The following is a 20,350-nucleotide window of genomic DNA, read 5'->3' on the forward strand; positions in this document are numbered from 1 at the left end:
AATAATGCTCGAAAATGATTGCACTTAAACGGCATAGAACAACGGTATTTTAATTGAATGACACTTGAAAGTGCGAAGCTAAAAGAGAGTCCATGCGTTACAATGATAATGTCAACTGTCTAGACCTCTCCAAAGCAATCGCGCCGAAAGTTTTTATTCAACAATATTATTAAATAATGTGAGAAATTATTTTTTATTGGCGGCCGATGTACATATACTTAACCTACAAATAGTGAATAATAGATAAGTTGGCATCCCACGAAGCGAAACTTTAAGTTATAAATTGCTTTGACTTTGATTTTTTATTAGAGAAAGCGCAGCGGAGGCCTAGTGAGTTGCTCTCTATCACAATAGACTTGAGATTACGGTGCAGTCCTCATTTATTTATTTAACTCAAAAGTTCTTTCTCTGGGTTCTTAACCACAATCGGTATAGAATTTGGGGTGCTATATAAAAGTTGATTTTCCGATATATACTACTCAAAATAATATACCAATAAGCTAGGTTAGGTCAACCCAAAACAATAAAACCGGACCTTCTTTGAACAGCCGGTCCACTGTAATTGACCGAAAATATTATCAAAAATCCAGAAGCAGCTTTGACTTGCCACAATTGTGTTGAGACGGCTGATAATAATTCCGTTTATTCGGCCATGTTCAGTATATAAGATATGACTGCTGAGATGTTTTAACCTCAGACTCTCAAAAGCTAAATAATACAGTATAGATGGATGATAAGTAGATGTTTCAGCTGCATTTTCCTCCATACAACTGTGAAAATTTGCGTTAATGTATGCAATGAGCAGTAAAACTTCTCCGATTGCGGCAAAATGAACCTTACTGAGAGCGAGTCTTCGGTGGACGAGCTAGTTGTTGACCAACCCCTGCTAAGCTTATGCAAAGTCCAGCAGTACAGCGCTGGAACAGGACAGCGGAGGTCCAATTCGGTCCTAATCCAATGAAAACGGAACAAATGTGCCTCAAAAAATTTTTTTTTAAGAAAGATATGACGCCTGCTTGGCAATAATTTCTTCTTGTGATGCTCTCAAATAAAATATGAATGCGATTTCCGCCAGTTTTTACACACACCGAATTAAACAGTATTTCCTGACTTATTGTTTTCGTTTTATTATCACTTAATCCTTAACATTGATTAGTCAACGAAATTCAGAGAACTTATCTACATCAGTGATCTAAATACTAAATAAGTTCAAAGTCTTAATAAATCAACTGATGAGAACACTGTCATTATTTAATGAGAAATCTAAGATAAGAAAAATCTAAGAAATTGCCAATAACGCTGAGTAATTTGCCATATTTGTGTAATTATTTACAGATGACAATATGAATATATGTATATACTTGTATTCTAATACATATATGTATTTATACCACAAACAACCTTGATCGATATAAAATCCAACAAATGATGTAAATAAATCTTTTTTGTACTTTACATTACAGTTGAATGTAACAAATACGGCATTGATTATTTAATGCAGGGTTTTCCAAACTGCTAGGGGCCCACTTAAGCAAAATTTCTATTTATTATTAACTATGTATTCTATAAATTTTAGTTGTTTTAGAATATACTTGAGATATTACTTAATGCAGGGGTTCCCAAACTACTATGGGACCGCTATGGCACAATTTCAATTTAAAAACTGTTCATTCCTTAAATATTGGTTGTTTTAGAACATCTTCAGCAAGAATTTACAGATATCACTTTATTATTACCTAATTGCCATGTTGAAGTTCCTTTTTCAGATTCAATAATTTTTGCCAGGATTATTTTGAAGATGGCTTATTTGTCGAAAAAGAAAAATAAATTGGCATATCTAAATAAGAATACTACTTCTTTTTAAAAATCTTCTTCAATCATAAATTATAACAATCAAGAAAGTGTTTGTGCACCGCTGACTTAGAGGACCGATGCAATTAAAAAACAAAACAGACTCGATCTAGCCAATGCATTTGACGTCACAATCGTTATGACAAATGACAGAGCCGCTGCGACCCGGTTCTGGCCAGCTCGTTACCGTAAAATTCAGTTCATTCGCCGCGCATTGACTTACCAAAATGGGCTTCTCGATGCAAATGAGCAGCGCGAGCAGCCATTCTTCGCAGTATTACTTCTAAATGGAAAAGTACACATTGTGTTTTTAGGCGGCAGACCGACTACTGCTTGGCAATTTTTTAATACGTAGCAACAATAAATTAATAATTACATTAGAATAACAAATTGCGAGTACTACTTGTCTGACTTGTGACTCAATTAATCGTCGCTGGCAATTAACATTAAATTATATTGCATGATCATTTGACGTGCAAATTGCAGGCAAACAAGCGAGCACGGCGAACAGGCACGCAAACGAACGTGCCAATGAATGGAGGAACGAGTGAATGGATCTGCGCCAGCTACGCAATGCATTGTTGTTGTTGAGAAATCGGTCTGTTTTTCAAATGTATGTAAACTAAGAACGCAAGCAAATGCGAGCAATTCTCAATAGATCGTATGTACATAGATTGCGGTGCGGCAAAGATCATTCGTATGCCTGCAAATGTGGCAATTATATGTTCGGAAATGATTCATTCAAAACAAATTGCAAAACACTTTAAACGATTTCATAAGTTATTCCTGCGTTTGCATGGCTCTAACAATTTATTGCAACCTATGCATGATAGTGCAAATATTAAACGTCTCTGACACAATAACAGTTTCTAACGGAAACTTTTCCATCCCTCGGTATGCAACTCAGATTCCTATGTTGCCCACAGCTGATTTCACTGAATTACACCATTCTCGTGTATTTCTATGACAAAAGGAATGCCTTAAGTTTTCGCTGTAAATTACATAAATTGTTTACCTTCTATTCCCATTAATTTTTAATGTTTTTTATTCACCAATATTGTAGCGTATTGATTTGCAATTTATCATGCATAGATCTTTACCTCTCAGTAGGCGTTTCAACCGAACAACAGCACCTGACTCGAATTCTTTGTATGCAATTAAAGGGGTCGCTAATCTTTTACTAATAATGGTACGATACTTATAATTACTTTTCGGAATTTTTGTATTTTTCTAATCGTTATTAAGTTATTGGGGGTTTTTTTGTGAGAGAATTTATTTTTACACAACTAAGTTTCCGGAGAAGTCCAGTGGTTTTATGAGAACAATTGATTTGCTATAAAAAATTTTACATTTCATCATTTCATACTCAATAATTTACAAGAAGATAATAAATATTGACCCTGAACACCTTTGAGGCTATAAAGCTATTACTTATGTACATATGTATATAAGAGTCTGGTGGTGTTTCTTGCCATTCAAGTTTGGCACTTTTCTGATTTGACAGATGTAATACAGCCAAGTATAAATTTTCTTAAGGAACACCAAGCTCCTTTTTATCTCATGTTCCTGAAGGTCGATTTTTGTATTGCACCACATTTTGGAAACGATTTAAAAAATTGGTCGCACCGTATTTTCATATTTTCAAGCTCATATTTTCTTAAACCTCATTATTCATATTCAAATACATGAATCTTACTGAATCAATTTAAATGAGGTTTAAAATCAAGCATAGAATAAAGACGATAATTTATGATCTTCACCAAATTTTGGAAAAATTTCATCTCAAGGTTATACCTGATAAACCAGTAAAAAAGCTTTTTAGGTTCCCTATTATACTTACCTAAAGAAAAAACAGAAGCTTCAAATTTATTGGGGAATGTTTATTACCATTCGAAAGAACATTCTTTGACATTTATTTTTGAAGATTATCTCTTTCAAATGTTGGCCGTGACTACTTTTCAGATGGTCTATCCGATGAGTCCAATTTTCGATTCGATCTAGTCGAAGTAATTTGCGAATGAATCGCGTGATGTATTTCTCTAAGGCCTCAGTCGAAGCGGAATTGTCCTCATAGACTTTAGACTTATCATATCCTTACAGGAAAAGGTCTAATTGTGTGAATCGAACGACCCAGATCGTGAAATTATCTGCTCACCGAAGTGTTCTCACAATATATCCATTTATTGATGCGATGCGCGGGAAGTGGCGCCGTCTTGTTGAAACTAAATGTCGCCGAGATCACGAGCTTCAATTACAGGCATCAAATTGTTGATAACGGTAGTCGTCGGCGGTTACGTTTTCACCGACATCATTTTTGAAGTAATATGGACCGAAGATTTCACCGTTTAAAAATTGTGTCAACCTATTTTTGACAAAACTTTGAGTTTTTTGCTATGGAATGGCTTCAAAATTAATTCAAAAATGTCATAAAATCTTAAAGAGGTTAACTTGTAGTAAACAAACTTGAGACCACATAAATTGCGACTGAGTCTATGCACACATATTTCGAGCTGCCTTAGTACTTTCTAAACGTTTTGCAATCACTTGCAAGGTACACAAATGCAAGTGACCAAAAATGAGAGACCACTTGAGCATGACAGACACCCAATACCGCTATTCATTACGTACATAATATCCTGTTTATGTTTACGGCCAAATAGTAAACTTCTCAATTGAAAATGTCAACGAAGCGTGCGCCCAATAAATCACTTTTTTCAAATCTAAATATTTCTACAAACTCGTGCATACTTCTAACAAATATTTATGCGAGCATGCCGCCGACAACATTGTGCGTTTGTATGTCAACATAAATATATATGTGCATTTGGATTTGGGTGCTACGGAAAATGTGTACGCAACACGGTTTGATTCATACGAAGCGAACGATTATGCAATATAAACAGTGGTGCATAGACACACACACATACACACATACACATAGTGTGGAGTGTAAAGGTGTTGCACAGCGTTAAGGCAATAATTGTCACCCGCCTCCCCTTAAGCTCTTTAGTTGACTGCTTTGTTATTGTTATTATTTAGTCATGTTCAAATTCCAATTTAAATGTTTGCTTTTGTTATTCTATGCAATTAACACCCACAAATACCACCATTCCCAAGGGGTATACATAATCACCGCCAACAAACACACACTCAACTGCAGCGTGCCGTCAACCGAGTCAACCGATCGATGCAATTCCAAGCATGCCGTCGCTGCGAGTGTGACCAAGTCTACGGATTTGCTTCCTTTTACAAGCAAACCTACAAACATAAATAAGTATGCAAACGCATACAAACACACCAACAGACATACTTCATTTTGTGTGCGTGTGTGTAAGAAGGCGCTAGTTTTTAACGATCGTTCGGTGAGCATTGATCGTTTGCCATTAGCTCGAATTACAGGTTTATAATATATTTTGTTGCGTTTTTATTGTTTTTGTTTATGTTTACATGCCTGCCTCTGCTGGTTGATTGTGTAATCTGTGTTTATTTTCACAAAATTCCCGATACGCATCATCGCCCACCGTTGTGGCGAACGTGTACACGATCATTGAGCATTTACTGTTGAATGGGGTTTTGTAAAACAACAACAACAAGCGGCATAAGTTGTTGCTTTGCTTGCTATGCAGCCAAAAGTTCATGGCAACATTGCGATATCGAGAAAAGCACGAGACATAATTACAATGCAAAATAATAGCTCTGCGCGTGAATGCATTCGTGAAAAAGATGATCAGACAAATGATATATTTACATACATACATATACATACATACATACATACATAAGTATGTATATATATAAAAAAATATTTATATATTTAGTTAACAAAAATAAATTGCCTCTAAAAACCAGAATGTGTATGCAATTTTAAGTTATTTTTATTACCGGGATTTCGGGACAATATTCTTGCTATCCCGAAATTGCTCAAATATATTTAGTTTGCAAAAACAGTGCCTTCAGAAAATGTAGTTTATAATTCTTATCCGATTTTTAAATCTATTTAATCTTGTAAATTTTTTAAAAATAATTTAAAATTTCCAGAGTTGATTGCTTCGGGATCCCGAAAATTTTCAGATATATTTAGTTAAGAAAAATAAATTTGCTTTTAAAACAAAAAAGTCATAATTTTTATTCAATTTTTATATTTTTTAATCGGGATCCCGAAAATTTTCAGATATATTTTTAGTTAACAAAAAAAAAAAGTTTAATTAATGAATCATAACTTTCATGCAATTTTGACATCTTTTTAACTTCGGGTTTTCGAGTTTAGCACTGTGAGATCCCGAAAATGTTGAGGTATATTTAATTAACAAAAATTAATTTGCTTTAAAATAAAACAGTCTTAATTTTTATTAAATTTTTTAAACTCCGGATTTCGAGAAGAAATTTTCGGGATCCCGAAAACTTTCTAATATGTATATTTGGTTAACAAAATAAATTGTCTTAAACAATTTATAATTTTTATGCAATTTATGGATCTTTTTAAATTCGGGATTTCGATTGGAGCATTTCGGGATCCCGAAAATGTTCGATATTACTATTTTAAGTTTATTTCATATTTCAGTATTTACTAGAGAAGAAAATTTAAAAATATATTTCTTTCTTCGGGATCCCGAAAATTTTGTCTTAAAATATTCATAATTTTTATGCAATTTATGGATCTTTTTAATTTCGGGATTTCGATTGGAGCATGTCGAGATCCCGAAAAATTTCGATATTACTTTTTAAGTTTAATTCATATTTCAGTATTTAGTAGGAAGAAAACTTAAAATATATTTCATTCTTCATGAAAAATTTATTTTGGAAGTGCTCAAAAAGCATGTCCGAAATTAAAAGTTCGGAAACGCTGACATTTTTTCGTCATTTTTTTAATCAATAAACAATTACATACATATGTATATGCTCCAACAATAAGCTTTCTAATTCCAAAAATTGTAATTGCAAAGAAATATTGTACAGAGTCATTTAAATCGCTGTATACTGCACACGCGGAATATTTAGTACCGCAATTAACAAAGTTCAAAAAGTTTCCTTTGCCGCATAGCAAAGGCTTGGGGAAACTCCAAACATCAATTAAGAGCATATTAGTCATAAGCTATGCCTACATACATACATATGTACATTCAGAATAAACGTTTAGTACACACACATACATACATATTTCAAAGTATGTACGAGTAAGTGGCATGCTCCATGCCTAATATATATTTCGAACTGGAGTGAACATTTTCCAATTTGATGTTGTTGGAGTGGCAAGCAACAAGTGGTCACGACGCTGCAAACTCATACACACACATATACATAAGTTAAGTGTATACAAAAATTCTCTTGAAAATGCTGCTCCTCCATTGACTGCTTGTAAAATGAAAATCTGCTCGGAAGTAGTGAGAGCATTTGAAAAAAGGGGGCACAAAAAAGAGCGCATAAGATCGTGCAAGAGAGCGAGAGCGCTATTTATTAATTACTGACAAAAATTTCAACCTTTTTTATCACTGATTGCCAAAGCAGATATGTTGAGCTAAAGAGCAGTGCATTTGTCGCTTTGTCGCGCCACACATCTGATGTTGCCAAGTACAACGAAAGAGTACTTGTGATATTTGTGATACTCTCACGGTGTTTGCATGCACGAAACTATATGTATATGAAAGTGTGTCAATATACTCGATTGTGACTCTTTGGTGTTTGGTAAAACCCATAAAATACATTCATATATGCATTTACGTGTGTATGTATGTATGTATTTTCAAAAAGTTTTTTCGAATTTGTTTTAATTGCTGGTGTTTTGCTCCTTTTTAACTGAAAATATCTGCGTAATTACACAGAAATTTTTATTAGTCAGTATTGACTTTCAATCTTGAACGCGTAGGAGATTTGCTTAAGTGTTTGGAATTGTCATATTTGAAGGAAATTACAGTTATATCAAAATTCTTTTGAATAAATAAGATGTTTTGGAAAAATGTGGTGTGCTTTTAGGCGTTACACATCTGATTTACAGTTCTTTTTAGATATTTGAGCGTCTACGATAGGTACATAAGTGCTAGGATTTCCGGTTGATGGCAGAAGAAGGCTCGGTATATATTTTTGTATTTGAGGTATGTGCTCTCAAGTGTTTAAGTCTTGACCGCCCAAACGCGACACAGTCAAGAATGAAGTGTTGAGTTGTTTCCACCTTATCTTCTTCCATACAGCTTCTGCAGATGGAGTCTGGTAGGATTCCCAACCTTACTTCGTGGACGCCAGTAGAGCAATGGCCTGTTAAAAGCCCCACAACTAGTGAGAGCCTGGCCTTATTGAGGGCAAAGAGATCACTAGATCTGTTGCGATCGATCTTGGTCCAAAAGGCTTTTGCTACAGCGCATGTAACGATGGTGGTCCAATGACTACCCAGCTATCTAACAGTAGAACACTAGAACTATGCCTTTTCTTGCTAGCTCATCAGCTTTACAGTTTCATGCGATTCTGCTGTGGCCTGGCACACATACCAGTTTTATCACAAAGTCACTCGATGCTATTGATAGCGAGGTAAGGCACTCTTTGACCAACCATGAACGCACTGTTAATTTGTTTAAGACTAGTATAGCCGTTATCTCTATCTGAGTGGATGCTCACTTCCCTGAAGGAGGCTGCACTCCAGAACAGTAAATCGACTGCTACCTTAATGGCTACAACCTTGGCCAGAAAGCCACTCAATAGTCAGGAAATCTGAAGCTGAAGTTGATTGAGAGCTACTGACAGTAGACACTTCAACTAACCTTCCCCCCAAGCTTTGACCCAATTACGTAGACATCATGTGACTTTTTAAGATTGGTTATCTTTTCCTAAAGAAGTTTTACGGCTTTACGAAAATATAATATTTGCAACAAACCGAGCAAAATTAGAGATATACTTCTTCGGAAATCCTCATGGAGCAGAACTATTTCAATGTGATTACCTGACTACTTCTATGCAATATATTTTTGACCCCAAGGAACGGTTTGGTCAGCTTGTACAGTATTATCCGACTACGAGAGTCTCATTTATCACAGAAATGAGAGAAACCAATAGTAACAATTTATGAATTTAAATTTCTTGCTGGGCATTTCACATATGTATCAACTATCACTCACTCACACATGCACGTATGTGTCCGCTCGTGTACACATTAGTATCTATGCGAGCCATGCATTTCAAGAGTTGACTTCTACTCACCAAAATTATTGGTTACCAAAGAGAGTACTACCACGAGATTGGATAGCAGCACTTTTGATAAGTGAGCGAGTAAATATGTACGCGTGTATGGATATACGAACGCACGTGGGCATGTAACGCTCTATGCGTGTAGTTGTTGCCACTCTGCATGATTATGTATGGTGAGCAAAGTAAGCGCGATTTGTGCGAGTATCTCTATCTTTTGGGACAGTAGTGGGAACTTCTATGAGCCAGTTGCGCGAGATTTGCTTGCTGCTTTGCTGCCGTTCGCGCTCAGACCAGCCGGCAGCCTCTTTGCCTTTGCTGCTTGACTGCTTGGCCGCTTGACTGTTTCAATAATGCTTGGCATTGCTTGCATGCATTGGTAGCGGTTTAAAATACAATGTCTGACGTCGCATTTGCTTTAGTCCTTAAATAAGAAGCAACAAGTTAACATCAGCTCAAATTCATTTGACTTCGCGAGAGATACAAATTCAATAAATAACAACAGCAACAAGTTTCTTGTTTCTTAGATAACCAAACGCAGTTTTACAACAACAAAAAGCAACAAAATATTAATTTGAAAAAAGTCAAAGCAAAGCGAAAAGTGTCAGTGTGCAATACACGAAAGAAATTAAATAAATAAATATAAATCAATGAGCTAGTGCCAGAATACAAGAAGTTAAAAAAAGCAACTAATTGAAAGATGTAAGCAAAAGCAAGATTTATATATTTTTTTTCATTTTTTTGCAAGCGTTTGCAATTTTGCGACACAACAACAACAGTTTGTATTGAAAGCGACAGAAAAAAATATAATTAATTTTATTTAAATAAAATATGCGCAACGAAAACAAATGCATAAATGAAATTGCAATGAAAATAAATTAGTCAGTAATAATAAGATTATTTTAAACAAAAGTTATAAAAAATTCGTTTGTGCGCGCTTAAGCGACGTTACCAGTTTGATTCCAATTCGTTTTTTTGGCTATGTAAACGCTTTTGAGCGCACAGCGCACAACGCTTTGCCCGTGTCAGCGTCGACGTTTGTTGTGGCGACGGCATTTTGCGGTTTCGAGGTGGCCATTAGGCGAACGGACAATTAACCAATAAATATTGGCAAACAAAAAATGCAAAGAGACGACCTAAGAGCAACAAATTTTGATAATTGTACTAAAAAAAATTAAGAAAAGTATAGGATTGTATAAAATATTAAATAAATATATGAAAAAATTAAAAGCATTATTTAAAATATAAAAATTAAAAAAAATATAAAAACAAAATATTTAAAAAAAGTATAACAAAAGATATAAAAAATATATAAAATAAATTTGATATTATTATACTTACAAAAAAATTGCTTACAAAAAATATAAAATCTTTTGAACTTGAATCAGAAACAATAATTATTTAAATAAAAAATAAATTAAATATGTACATTTATTACAATGATCGTAGATGTTTGGATAAAAAATTAATAAAAGAAAAAAATAAAAAAATGTATGTATATAGATGATATAAATTTTGAATTTTGAAATTTCTATAAAATATATACATATATATTAACTGCAAATAATTTATTAACGAGAAAAAATGATTTTTTACAGGTATTAGAAAAGTCGTACATGTCTTGTTGGATTAACATGATACGAAGAAAATTTAAAAAAAATATAAAAAATATTTTGATATCTGATTTGAGACTTAGAAAAAAATAATCTCTACAAAATATAAAAAAATTTATATTTTTTGAATATGAATCTGAAAAATTGAATATTGCAAAAAATAAAATAAAATAAATTTATACATTTATTAAAATGATCGTAGACGTCTGGATAAAAAATTAATAAAATCTAAAAAAGATAATAAAATTATGAAGATAAAACAGTAAAATGACGGTGTTTAGAATTCGCATGCGAAAATTACAATTTTGAAATTTCTATAAAAAAAGTGCAGATATGTGAATTTTTGCTTTAAAAACTGTGTTTTTTAATTATTTACTTTATACAAATAAAAAAAATGAGTTAAGAAATGGAAAGTACAATAACTAAGTAATCAAAAAGCATATAAGATTAAATTTAAAAACCTCTTCTACACTTAAAAAATCTTAAAAAACAAATTTTTGTGTAATGAAAAAATTTATTATTTTCTAATACTCTATTTAAAAAAAAAGATGCTAATAAGGTTTGATAAGTTAAAAAGCATTAACAATAATTAATTTAATTTTTTTTCACAAAAAAAAAATATTTTTCTCCCTAAAAAAATTTTTTCTAAGCAAAATTTGTGTTTTATCAATTAAAAATGCCTTTTGTTTCAAATGAAAAAAAAAAATAAAAGAGAAAAAAATATTTTTCTCCACTACACAAATTTTCTCTAAGGAATAAATGAGTTTCTTCAATTTAAAAAGTATTTTGTTTTAAATGAACAAAAAATTAAACAAAAAATTTTTTAAAATTAAATTACAAACAATTTTCTCTAAGAAAAAATAAATGTATTCAATTAAAAAATCACTTTTGTTTCAAATGAAAAAAAAATTAAAAAAAATATATATTATAAATTAAATAAATTAATTAAAAAAAATATTTTTTTAATAAGTTCTTTAACGATAAAAATAGCGTATTCCAAAAACAATTTTTTAGCTACGAGCAGCACGTCTCAATTCCTCAAAAATAAGCCTAATCACGCTTGAGAGCCATATTCTAAATAACACGCATCCAACAGCAAAAACACGCCAGCGCACTATGTATCGCCCAATACCCCCCTTACATAAGCAATAGTGGCAAAAAGCAACCATTTTCTCCGCCAAAGATATAAATTGCAAGTGTTAATTACGCACGTGCAGCGCGCAACTATTGCTGTCAGCAAGTTGTTGTTGATTTTGCTTGTGTTTTTTGGTTTTATTTTCTGTTCTTGGACAGAAAGCAGGCGTCCCACGGCAGGTCTCATAAAGAGATGTAGTTTATTTAATTGAAAAATTTTCATTTTCATTGCTATTTGGCGTGCGCGCCTGCAGACCAACAAAAATAACTGCAAATATTCACTTACACGCACACACACACTAACACATTGTCATATAGTATGTAGTTATTGACAATATTTGAGAAGTGAGAAATTTTTAATTTCGAATTAGCATTCGTTTAACTCGCATTTGCAATGGAAAAATACTAAAATGATCACTGTTTGTCATTTTGTTTTAAGGCTCATTTGGTTGCTCATCAGATGATGCCGTGTGTGTTGCTCTTCAGCCGGTATTGGCTTTTAGTAAGATAAGTTACTGTTAATACAGTTTGGAAACGCAGATTTTTTAGTTTAAATATTTTGTTGTTTAAAAGAAAGAACTAAGACAGTTTGATAATGTGTGCTCTCATTACAAATATAAATACAGTTTTTTTTTTTTGAATATAGAAATATTTACATGACTCTCATAGATATATATGTACATACATACATATATTCATGAAGTTATATTTCACACCAACTCTTCAAAGACAGGATTTACCAAAGCCATTGCGCCGCCTACAATCGCACAAAATCAACAAGTTAAACCGTTATTTGCTTAGCTAATATTAAGTCAATGAGTCACTGACACAGCGCGCTCGCCGTCCATTGTTTGCTTTCACAATACTACATGTTTAATGATCTTATCACGGTTTCGTATCTCTCAACAATCTTTCCAATGGCATCCCTATTACACGCACACTTCATTTTGTTTGCTCATTAGTGCGTTTGCTTTCTTTCTATAGTTTTCTTCATTGCCACAACTCTCCTAGACAATAGTGATTTTTACATTTTTTTTTTTTTGCTCTTTTCCATGTTTTACTACATTTCTGTTGTATTGTCCTGTTCCATTGTTGCGACTGTTGTTAAGTGGTTTTTACTACTATTACACTCTTACCTGCCAGCGCCGTGTTTTTTGGTAGCAGAAACATTCTTAAAGCATTCTACACTTGCAGACAGACAGTAATTGATGCGCACATGTGAATTTGTGCGTGTCTGTGTTTACCTATTGGTTTCACGGCTTCAGGTGCCAGCGATTTTCGGCTTCATTACTAGTCTATCAAAAATGGCATCGCCCGCATCATTAACGCTGGCGGCAGCATTGATAAGAACAACTGTCAAAATCACAATAAATTTTTGTAGTAACTGACATACATATACCTATACATTTGTATAGAAATTTGTAATAAATTTGTATGTGTGTCTGTAAATAATGCTGCCATGCGTGTAATTATGCTGCTACTGTTAGATTTATCGGTAACAGTCTTGTAAGCTGTGCTTCTTCAAAATAATTTTTTATTTTTTATTTTTTTATGATTTACGGCGAGCACACGTCCAATTATGACAAAAAGTCAATAACTTCATTGCGTAATTAAGAGGGCATACCTATGTACGTACAAATGTGTTACCTGAAAAGGACAATTTTTTCGTCATTACATAATTTTTGAAAATAATATATCGGCTAGACTTGTTAGCTTTACTTAAAATCTAGCAATTTTTTTGGCATACGTAAAGTACGAGGAATTACAATCCTGACACATATCTTTACATCTGATCAAACTTGACCCGGATTGACAAAAAACAATATTTTTCCCGAAACCGTCCTCTATTTTTAAAATCATTTTCTATTTTTAAACTATTTTTGTTTCACATGCAAATTATTTAAATTATGCCACCATAGTGAAATTTCAGGCCAATTACTTTGAAAATTCTGAAATTAGTGGAATTTATAAGATTAAACGGCGCTTTAACCACAAGCGTATACTTTTCGAAGATATTTATTTAATAATAGTTCTTGGAAAAATATAATTTTCAAAAATAGTATAATAATTGAAAAGGAAATTGCATTTCAAAAATTTGCCGCACTTTTCGAATATTTGTAGGTCTTTTGAGGTCAAATCCGCTTACTCATGCAAGGCACGTGCTGTGTGGGAGCTGGAATTATAAACACACGTCCCCATTTATAATATGCAGAAACATTTAATGAATGAACATATTTTTAGAACAAAATTGAAATTTTTAATCGCGAAAGGCAATAATTTTATACTTAAAAGGCATTACTTTCAGTTAGCGAGATAATTTAATCAGTTTACTAATGTATAATTGCATATTGAGTTCACAATTTTTGAAACAATTAACGTATTTATTTAGAATTTTATTTGATTTGAAACCAAAATTATGACAATTAATTGAAATTTAATATTGAATTTATACAAAAATATTTAAAATTAAATTACAATATTATTTTGATTATCAGCACCTTTTGGGATGCGGTCTGGCCTATTTTTAGATAAGTCATTCGCGCTTCCAATTGTCTCAGTCTTGAGTGCAACTACAATAACTTGTACTTTGTGCCATACTTGTATGTACATATGTATATACACCGATATCAGTGTGTTGTAGCCATTTGCTTGTTTGAACTCAACAGGAAATATTATTTTGTGCAAAGCAAACACTTCCGACATTTCAAATGTTCGCGAAATTGAAAATACGCTTGTACTTTTAGCGATAAAACAAAAAACTAAAAAAAAAACACGAAAATTGCTGCCAACTAAGCAGCAATGCAAAGCAAGTACCGAGGAAGACAATCTTTGTAGACGGAGGAGATAACAAATGTTTACGAAATTAGAAATGAAAGGAAATTAAATATTAGAGGCGCTTGCAAAGGTACCATAGCAATAAACTACTGGGATAGGGATTTGGAAAGTGAAGTTATAAAGGGAGAAAAATATTGTAAAAATAATAATAATAATATTTTCAAAATGTGGACGTTTATTTAAGAAAAATATGTGCATTAGTATTATCCTTCTCAAGCTATAAGAATTTTCCATCTTTCTGACAATTTTTATCATAACAAAAATGTTGCTAGCAACATGTTGCCGAAATTTTAGGAAATAATTTATTAAAATTTTGTAAAATTATTTTGAAGTTTTAAGCGACCGGAGTAAATGACAGTTAGAAGAGTCAATTCTATCCAAGATTTTCTCTATTAATCTTATATTTTAAAACCAGTTTCAAAAAATTTTTTTTTTTCAAAAATTTATATATATATTTTTTTTAATTTTTCGCAAACTTGTAAGAAAAGATTTTATACATACAAAAGCAAAAATGTAAGCACAAGCACATGAAATGTGAGAGAACTTTCAAAAACTCGTAACACTTCACACCTTAATAAGAAAAAATTAATTAGGAAAATTTTTAAACACCATAACCTATAAAATATTTTACAACGGTACTTATACATTGATAAATCTAATGAATAATTAAAATAAAAAAAATCAGTAAAATTATAATAAATCAAAAAACCAAACTAAAAGCTAAAGCTTTCTTCAGAGTCTAACGAAAGCGAAGCCTCTTGTCTGCCGGTGAATCATTTAAATTGAAGCACGTGACAAAGTGGCGTCGACTAGCGGAACAATAAACTTTGTTTTATAAATATTAATTGTTTTGAAAATGCAACAAAAACAAGAAGATAGCAAAAACCAATAATCAGCCAAACGAAAAGGCAACGCAAAAAATTAAAAGCACACAGACTTTGCATACAAACCAAACATAGCCACATGTACATATACATATAAATATATCAATATATATGTGTGTTTATAGTCGCATGTGCGCCTATTTGTATGCGTTTGTATGTGAAGCTTGTGGGTAAAAAATGCGCTAAATTAAACTAAATTGAGTTGATTTCTTATTGATGCAGATTGAGCAGTATTCGTCGCAACAACAACCACAACAATACTAACTGGCGGCAAGCGCTCACAGTATTGCTAAATTAAACAAATATTGATAAACTGATTTGTGGCAAAAGTTACTTAATAAATACAATAAAAGTTCGCTATAACACACACATACACACACAAATATTTGCACCCAAGGCAAATAAACAGAACGAGAGTTGGCCAAAAAAGTAGAAAATATATATTTATTGTTAAAAAAGAAGAAGCAAAGCGGCAGTGAAAGATTTCATATATTAATACTGCTGCTGCATTCGCACCTCCGGTAAAAGAGGAAGAAGAAAATCGTTAAGTTTTTTCAACTGTGTGAAAAGTGAATTCGAAACAAAAGCGAGGCGCAACTTTGTGTACTTAAACGAGCGCCGTCTGAAAGCAATTTATACATACAACTGTATATTTGCTTAGAAAAAATAAAAATCAACAACAACAAAACACCACAATTTACTACAAACCAGCAAAAGGCATTGTACTTGAATTGCATACAAATGAAGTTCTCAATAAATGTAAGTAATTTTCGTAGCAGTCATAAAAGAAATTTCAAAAATGAAGTCTTTATGTGTATACATATATGCTAAATATTGTTTAGAAAGGCTTTAATATGCGCCAAAAGGTTTAAGATAACAGAAAATGTTGTTAAAAGTTGAAAGATTTTCGTATGGAAAATAATGTTGCTAGCAACATGTTGTCGAAATGTTGCGGAATTATTAATTAAAAGATTTTTTTTATTCTACAACAAAAATAAAATTATCAATATAAAAATGTTGCTAGCAACATGTTGCTGAAATGTTACGAGATAATTTATTAAAACTTTGTAAAATTATTTTAAAGTTTTTAGCAAAATTCAACTTGAAAAAGTAGTTCTCAATATGAAAATGTTGCTAGCAACATGTTGCTGAAATGTTGCAAAACGATTTTTTAAAACTTTTGTAAAGTGTTAAAAATTGTAAGGAAATCAGTTTTTTTTATAACTTTGAAAATGTTGCCGAAATGATTTATTAAAGTTTTGGTAAATATTTTAAAATCTACATGTTGCTAGCAATATGTCGCCAAAGTTTTTTAAACTTGTAATTTTAAATTGTTCCTAGAACATTTTGCCGAAGTGTTTTAAATAATTTGAAATTTTTTAAAGTGTTGTTAGCAACATGTTGCCAAATTTTCAATAACGACTTCATAAATATTAAACAAAATATGAAATTTTTAGGAACATATTGAGAAAAAATATGTTTTAAAACTGATATCAGTTTATGAGAACAAAGTAAGATTCATATTAATAGGAAATATTGCTAGCAAAATAAAATTAACGTTGATAGGAAATTTGGTAGCAACATGTCCCCCAAGCTTCAAGCAATTTTGGTACAAATATTCCTTAAGTGTTTAAAAATTATGTAAATGAAATTAAAAAACATTAAATAAAATATGAGATGATTTGCAGCATGTTGCAAACGTTTAATTGAAAATATTGTTTAAAATCAAGCATTTGGGTAAACAAACATTTTAAGAAAGCAACTGCATTATTCCTGGTAAATCTTATGTATACTAATAAATAAATTAGCATACCGATTCACTGGAAAATTATTCAAATAAATCTAACAGTCCCAGTCACAAGATTGCCAAAAATGTAGACATAAATAGTCTGGAGCCCGTTTTTTATTGCAGCTAAATTTACTAAAACAATGCAACCAAAGAATTTCACTTTTATACCTTCAAGTATCTTTCCATCAGTGGCACTTAAATATAAAACGAATTTGCAAAAACTTTGTATGTATGTCCTGAACTTTTGGGTATACTTGTTTATATTCAGTTTTATTTACTATGGAAATTTTTATCATTCCTGATTTGACGGGCAGCTCAAAATAAACACTATGCTTATATGATTACATTTTTCACTTGAAATTCCTTTGAAAAGGAATTTAGCGATACTTAAGCTTGCAAAAAATAACAATTTAAAATTAGAAAATATCTAAACTTTAGAAGTAATTAAATGCTTGCAACAGCATAGCAGCCAAAACTTACCGAATATTCTGGGTAGAAAAAAATTTGCATTCTAGGAATATATCTGTTTGTTTGTATGTAATGTTTAGCAGAATTGGGTACAAATACAGAAGTTCAATATTTATCATATACATAATTGCGCATATAATTTCATACATACTTATATGCTTACATATGTATATAAGTAAATGCCTGCCTTTTTACACTGGCATTTGCAACGTAATCATAAAATTAAACAAATGAACTGTTAACGATTTTAATGTAAATGAAGTGTGCTTGTAATGGCTTGTGGTGTGGGAGTATGCATATGCGACAGCCTAAAAGGCAAAAGGCAATCACACAATAATTCATTTAGCACTTGCATTAAGTAATTTTACAGATTCGCTTTGAACATTGTATGTTGCAAAAGGGAGTGTGCCCTGTGGGAAATATATCATGTGTATGAAAATTTTGCGCGAAAATGGTTACGTATTCTGAGAAGAAATAATGGAATATACTTAGTGAATCAGAAGGCAGTCAGATTTTGGAAAAATTTTTTTTTTTTATTTTGATTTTTTTTTTCAATTTTGAAAAATTAATTTTTTTTTGATCTTGATGAATAAATAGTAAGAAACAAAAGTAGAAATAGTCCGCCATAAGTGGCTAGACGCCTCTTCTCATAAACTTTTTGTAATCTAATCTAATCAAATTGAAAAATTTTTTAATATAAATACTCCGCTGTGACATACTTCTGCTCACACGCTTCTCTGTGTATGCTTGTGTGCAAGAATTTCCCACATTAACGGTATTTCACCCACACCAGTGCCACTAACCATAGTTGGCCCTCAAGCAGTCTGACCTTGAGCGAGTTGTTAACATCTATTTGAATGTCATATTGCGACCGCCAACTGTAAATGCATACACATTGCGCATTTTCGGTATGTACATGCATATGTATGTATGTATACTATACTTCTGACTTAATTGATTTTCGTAATAAATCTTGTAGGTCCATTTTTGCACTTGCCAATGGCTTGTGCGCATTTCAGTCAACGCGCTGTTGTAATTTGTAGTGAAGATGCGATCCGTATATTTATATATACATGCATATGTGTATGTAAGTGTATGTATGTGTGTGCGTGTGTATGGTAATGTGATCTCTTAATTGTAGCAATTGAGGTGCAACGAGTCAAAAGTAAAGGAAAATAAGCATACATACAGCACTAATAAAGTGATGCCAAAGCGATCTATTGTGTCTGGCTGCAATTATCGAAGCTTTTGAGATTTACCGTACAAATATGATTTTCCATTTTTCATTTATCATTTTCCATTTTCCATACTTATTTCGAGCAATTGCAATCGCACGTTTGCGCTCGCGGTTTTTTCGGTTTTTTTTTTTGCTCTTTCTTTTTGTTTTCATTTCGCTTTGATTTAAATTTATTAATTGTACATTTTCGATTAATTTTCGATTTGTGTTGCAGTTGTATTTCAATTAACCCCACTTATGCGAGCATCTACATCTATCTATATACGTACCTTATGTATGTATGTGCAGACTTTGACTTCATTAGCCTCCATCAAGCCGGCAACATGTGCAGCTGGCAGCGGCCAACAAACATCAATCTGTACCACTTACATACATATGTATGCTCATATGTGTGTGCGTGGATGTTTGTATGTGCATACTGCGAGCGCTATACCGTGTTGGCAATAAAGCGGCAAAGGTTATTACCCCGTGCCACTTAAGCATGTGGTGTCGGAAGGCAAGTGTTTGATTTACAGAGGCAAACAAACAAACACACAAAAACCGAAACAAAAGCAGAAAAGGCAAATAAAACACAATACAAATCGCTTGGCAATTGACGTTGTCTGCCGGCCTCAAAAGGTTGATGTGATTTGTTTGAAAAGAGGTCACCACATTTGGAGATAACTCTGCTCAGCTCTGCTAGAAAAGCGAAGGAAAACGAGGAAAACCAATTTTCTTTTGAATATTAATATATAAAATTGAAAGCAATGAAAAAATAAAGGAAAGAAATTTGGTGCATGCAATTTTGAAAGCTTTCGCCGAATTGGCAATGAGCTTTCATTAAAAGCCGTCTGTTTGCAGATAAACTATTTTCCTTAATTTCATGTAACCGAATTCGCACTGTTCTTTCAATGAAAGCTTTCTCCCAGCACCAAAACAAAAAATAGCAAACAATGAAAAAATAAAATAAATAAATTTGGCGCATGCAATTGTGGAAGCTTTTTTCATGTTACCGAATTCGCACTGAGCTTTCATTGAAAGCTTTTTCCCAGCACCAAAACAAAAAATTGCAAACAATGAAAAAATAAAGTAAATAAATTTGGCGCATGCAATTTTGGAAGCTTTTTTCATGTAACCGAATTCGCACTGAGCTTTCATTGAAAGCTTTCTCCCAGCACGAAAACTATTTATTATAACTTAATTGTTAAATTACGGACAGATTTTTGGGATATAAACGAATTCGCAAAATGCTTTCATTGAAAGCTTTCAAACGTCGAAAAATATTTCATAAAATTATAATTTTTAAATTAATGAATAATTTTTGGAATTTAAACGAATTTGCAGAATAAAACCTTAAATAAATAAATTTGGCGCATGCAATTGTGGAAGC

At 32.2% G+C, this 20,350-nt stretch overlaps 1 protein-coding gene across 6 annotated transcripts in view; it reads left to right on the forward strand.

Moving 5' to 3' along the window:
- The window catches only part of LOC105227755 (ion transport peptide), a 90,927-nt gene that overhangs the window by 28,297 nt on the left and 42,280 nt on the right, over positions 1–20,350 (forward strand). Inside the window, exons 1-2 of one of the 6 annotated variants that reach the window (XR_003845881.2) lie at positions 9,276–9,723; positions 15,710–16,246. The exons of 4 other annotated variants lie outside the window; for them this stretch is intronic. The gene's annotated coding sequence lies outside the window, so the exon portion shown is untranslated. Of the gene's footprint in view, positions 1–9,160; positions 9,724–15,709; positions 16,247–20,350 lie in introns of those variants that run through there. One more of the 6 variants, XR_007422349.1, reaches the window with a different exon arrangement.

This window comes from Bactrocera dorsalis, chromosome 3 (assembly GCF_023373825.1).
Source record: "Bactrocera dorsalis isolate Fly_Bdor chromosome 3, ASM2337382v1, whole genome shotgun sequence".
NCBI classification, from domain to species: domain Eukaryota; kingdom Metazoa; phylum Arthropoda; class Insecta; order Diptera; family Tephritidae; genus Bactrocera; species Bactrocera dorsalis.